This window comes from Sapajus apella, unplaced genomic scaffold (assembly GCF_009761245.1).
Source record: "Sapajus apella isolate SASKATOON/1434 unplaced genomic scaffold, GSC_monkey_1.0 scaffold26, whole genome shotgun sequence".
Classification (NCBI taxonomy): domain Eukaryota; kingdom Metazoa; phylum Chordata; class Mammalia; order Primates; family Cebidae; genus Sapajus; species Sapajus apella.
The window spans coordinates 8,109,837-8,115,387 of NW_022436966.1; positions in this window are offsets into that span (position 1 = coordinate 8,109,837).

Sequence of the window (5,551 nt, forward strand, 5' to 3'; positions counted from 1 at the left end):
GCCACTGCACACCATCCTGGGCGACAGAGTGAGACTCCGTCTCAAAAACAAAAAATCGGCAGCTCTCGTTTGGTTCCTCACTAGCTGTGTGACCTCAAACAAAGTATTTAACCTCTCAGGCTCCTCATCTCAAAGGCATCCCACCTCCCTCCTCCTCTGAGATGCCGCGTGGGATCATCTCTTTCCCACAGCTAGATTGCAAGCAGCTAGAGAGCAGGCGGCCGGGTGTCTTCCACCCTCCCGACTCCCGTTTCCCCGCATGCCCATGCGGTGCCTGGCGCGCTGAGGCATTGTGACTTTTTATTATTGCAGGTGCTAAATAAATCCTCAGTGACTGAGCCAGGAGCCAAACACATTTATCCTTGTCATCCGTCCAATTCTGTGCGGCTGGGATGGAGCCCAAGGCGCTGGGGACGACATCAATCTGCTCTTTGGGCCCCACCCATTTCTTCACCCGGAGCCAGGTTTGGGGGCTGAGCTCTGGGCTGAGGAGCGGGAACGAGCTGCAGGCCCAGCGAGCCGGAGGTCTCCGAGCAAGGCCGGCTGGCTTCACCTCGCCTCCCCTGCCCTGCCCAGCAGGCGTGCGAGCAGGCTTTGGCAGCGATTTCTCCAGCAGGAAGGGATAAAGCCCTGACCAGGTTCAGAGGCAGCGAGTCAGGGCCGTGCCCGGGCTCAGTCCTGTGCTGGCTCCTTCGCTCCCACCGCTGTGAGCCTGCGCAGTGGCTTCGGGGTGCCGGGCCCCACTTTCCTCAGGCATTAGCGGGGCTGTGGCACGCTGTTTTGGAAACTCATGAGAATAAAATGAGATGCATGGACAACCTGCACATAGCAAATGCTAATAATTACCATCTCTTAAGGTGGTTTGAAGGTCCAAAGCCAGTCCCTAATTGAGTAGGCCCCAGGTAGCTCAAAGTACGTGGCTGGCTTGAGGCCTGGGACCCTTCCCCACGCTAACCGAGCTGCCATAAATGTAACAGCTCATGGAAAGCAAGCCCCAGTTCTGACATGGGCGGGGCCCGTCCTGCGGAGATACAGTACGGCCTCCAGTGCATTTATTAACCCAAAGAAACAAGCAGCACAACGTGTGTGTCGACACCTGCTAGGCACTTCATATACCTCATGATCCTCTTTTCACAGACGGGACATCCATCGAGGCACAGAGAGGATAAGGTTCTGCCCAAAGCCACACAGCACGATAAATGGTGGAACCTGGGTCCAAATATTGCATCGGAAGAGAACATCTCTGCGCACCCCTATTTTGTTCTGCAACCTCTGGAATTTTCCATTCCATTTATTCAACGTCACTTGAAATGAAGGCTTCCTCACGCATCTGGAGAAGGCATGCCCTCAATGCCGCGGTATACAAACTCGCTTCTCCCACATCCTGGCCACACTAAGGGCCACACCTTTAAATGATTCTGAGACATTTGCTGGGCCTGGTGGCTCATGCCTGTAATCCCAGCACTTTGGGAGGCCAAGGCAGGCAGAACATGAGGCCAGGAGATCGAGACCATCCTGGCCAACATGGTGAAACCCCGTCTCTACTAAAAAAAAAAATAATAATCATACAAAAAAAATACAAAAAACAAAAATTAACTGGCACTGTGGCTTGCACCTGTAATTCCAGCTACTCGGGAGGCTGAGGCAGGAGAATAGTTTGAACCAGGGAGTCGCTGAGATCGCGCCACTGCACTCCAGCCTGGCTACAGAGCGAAACTCAGTCTCAAAAAATAATAATAATAATAATTCTGAGACATTCTTCTCAGAATATTCGTGGCTGAGGAGGAAGCCCTTGGTGCCTTCGTGCAGCTGTGTTCCTCTAGGATAGGAATGATGACCAAGACCCAGGGCCAGGCGGTGACTGAAACGGGAGTGGTTTCTACCAAATCCTGTGATTCAGACTCTCTTGGGTGTTCCCAGTCATCATCAAACTGGGAGGAGAAAGCAAACGTTACCTGAAATGAGACTGCTTGGGGAAGACATTGGAGAAACACAGCTGGAAGGATGAAGGCTCCGCGGTTCAGAAACACTGGAGTTTCACATTTGACCTCTGGCTTTCATGTGAGATGAAGAACACCTTTTCAAAGTTATTTTCTCTTTACATAATGAGTTCAAGGGCTGTGGTGAAAGTGAGGAATCCAAATCTACCCAGAGTACTTCTTTTTACTTTGATTTATGCCAGTGGTTTATAACTTTTTATAATAAATATTTTGTAAACTCCCTTTAACATCCCAAATGAAATTCATGGATTACATTACCTCCCCATACTTTTTTTTTTTTTTTTTGCTCTTTTTGCGCCCAGGCTGCAGTGTAATAGCTCAATCTCAGCTGACCACAACCTCCACATCCCAGGTTCAAGCGATTCTCCTGCCTCAGCCTCCTGAGTATCTGGGACCACAGGCACGCAGCACCACACCCAGCTAATTTTTTTTTTATTTTTAGTAGAGACAGGATTTCACCATGTTGGCCAGGATGGTCTTGATCTCTTGACCTCATGATCCGCTGCCTCGGCTCCCCAAAGTGCTGGGATTACAGGTATCTTATTATATATATGCAAATATCCCAAAATTTAAAAATTCTGAAGCATTTCTCATTCCAGGCATTTCAGATAAGGAATACTCAACCTGTAATATACTAAGACAAGCTACAGGCTCAATGTCATAAATAAGCTGGGGCTTATTTACAAAATACAGCATCAGTGTGGTTCCTCATTTTTATGACCTGGGATAAGGGTATGTTTCGGAAAGAGTCTCTAGCTCTTAAAATGAATTTGGGGGCTGTATCCTGTGAGAAACAAAGGACAATGACGATGGAGTTGAAAGAAGCCACATCAGTCAATGACAACTTTTTTTTTTTTTTTTTTTTGAGACAGAGTCTCACCCTGTCACCTAGGCTGGAGTGCAGTGGCATGAACTCGGCTCACTGGAACCTCTGCCTCCTGAGTTCAAGCGATTCTCCTGCTTCAGCCTCCCAAGTAACTGGGACTACAAGTGTGTACCACCACACCTGGGCGATGTTTGTATTTTTAGTAGAGACGAAGTTTCACCGTGTTGGCCCGGCTGGTCTCGAACTCCTGACCTCAAGTGATCCACCCTCCTTGGCCTCCCAAAATGCTGTGATTACAGGCATGAGCCACGATGCCCAGCCCACAGTTAATAATAAACTAATTGTACATTTTAAAATAACTTCAAGAGGGCCGGGCACAGTGGCCCATGCCTGTAATCCCAGCACTTTGGGAGGCTGAGGCAGGCGGATCACTTGAGGTCAGGAGTTCAAGACTAGCCTGGCTAACATGGTGAAACCTCATTTCTACTAAAAATACAAAATTAGCTTGGTGTGGTGGCGCATGCCTGTACGTAATCCCAGCTACTTGGGGAGACTGAGGCAGGAGAATCATTTGAACCTGGGAGGCGGAGGTTGCAGTGACCTGGGATCACGCCACTGCACTCCAGCCTGGGAGACAGAGTGGGACTGCAGCTCTTAAAAAAAAAAAAAAAAAAAAAAAAGTTTCTCTCTATGGAATGGTCTAAATTACTAGGCTTTTCAAGTAACTTCTTTCAAGTTATTTTCAGGATCATTGTGTTCTAAGTATTGTTGATTTACATTTGTAGTGAGTTTAGGCTAGGGGAACATTTGAAAGTCACATGGGACATGAGACAGTTCTTTGTGGTCTGGGACTCCACGACACATTACAGGACATCTAGCTTCCTCCCCATCCCCAAATTCCAATGGCGGAGTCAACAGCAAAAGCACACCTGCCAATTTGCAAAACACCCCATTTGGGCCACGACAGCTCTTGCTAAGTGCTTCAGACTTACATGACCACATCCCAGATGTGGAGGCTGCCCCAAGACCACACTGCCAAGGCGCTCACTTTGGGTGATACACACACTGAATGGATGCAGACTTGTTCCCTCCCAAGGGCTGGCAAATGGGTCACAATACAGGTGTTTCTCTTATCTCCATTACTGTGATTTCTACTACTTCTAACTTCTATGCAATTTTGATTTGCCATAAATCACTTAATGAAGTCCTCAAGGAATATCATTAGCAAGGAAAATAAGTAAGGTTTGTTGAGTTCCTTGTGCATCAATCCTTGGGTGTTGGGGCTATAATTTCATTCAAATATCACTATAACCCTATGAGATATATACTGTTATTAGCCCCCATTTTATAGATGAGAAGACTGAGGCACAGAGAGGAGAATTTAGGGAAGTTGTCCAAACTGGGCCAACTAGTGAGTGGCAGGATCAGGATTTGAACCTGGGCTCCTACTCTACTTGCCATATTGTTCCCCCAGAGCTGGCTTCTTTATATTAAATTTAAGTAAAAGAAGTAATGGCAGCAAAACATATTTTATGAATATTTTATTTATATCCAAAGTTTATCTGAACTCAGTATACATTCAGCACAGCCCCCACACCACCTGTCTTACAGCCCGGTGTGATTGGAGAGGATGGAGTGGAGGAAGGGTTGCCTGGAATCTTGCCTTTGAGGCCCTGAAAGATACCCCATTATGAAGGAAATACTGGGCTAAATTCACCAAACCTAAAATGGCAAATCAGTTTCATTTCAAGTGTCAGCTTTGACTGATTGGTCATGGCTGCCTAGATGTGAGATGTATTTTTTTCTTTCTTTCTTTTTTATTTTATTTTATTTTTATAGAGACGAGGTTTCACCATATTGGTCAGACTGATTTCAAACTCCTGACCTCAGGTGATCCTCCCGCCTCGGCCTCCCAAAGTGCTGGGATTACAGGCATGAGCCACCGCGCCTGGCCGTGAGATGGATTTTTATGGCAAGTTGGAGGTCAGTGTCTTCATCAATTAGTAATGTCTGCCCTGTCAAGGGAAGAGAGCACGTGGCGGCCCCATGTTACGAATTTTGTTGTCCCTGCTTCCCTAGACAAGGAGGTTGGAATTTTACACATTAGGAAAGTTTTCAAAAATAGAAATAGAAATAAAAATGAAAAGGAATTTTTGGTGGCAAGTTAGTGAGTACTAAATTCACCCGAAAACTTAGCTCCTCCAAATATTCTTCTGATGTAGTCATAGAAACTTTAAGGTAGGAAGGAACTTCAAGATTATTTAAACTTTTTCACTGTAGAAGAGTTGTCAAAAATAGGAATAGAAACAAAAAGGAATGTCTGGTGGTGAATTCTAAGTTCATCAGAAAATTCAGTTCCTCAGAATATTCCATTCATGGACTCATAGAAACTTAAAAGCTAGGAAGATTAAGATTATTTAGGTCCATGGTTCTCACATTTGGTTAACAGCAGAATCATCTGGGGGAATTTTTGAAAAATTCTGATGTCTAGGTTCTGATTCAAGTGGTCTGGGTATGGGTCCGGGAATTAGAATTGCTCAGAAAATTTCTCTACTGATTCTAATGCACAGCCCAGACTGAGAACTACAAATCTGGTCAAAACCCCTCATTTTGGCTGGGCATGGTGGCTCATGCCTGTAATCCCAGCACTTTGGGAGGCCAAGGCAGGCAGATCACCTGAAGTCAAGAGTTCGAGACCAGCCTACCCAACATGGAGAAACCCCGT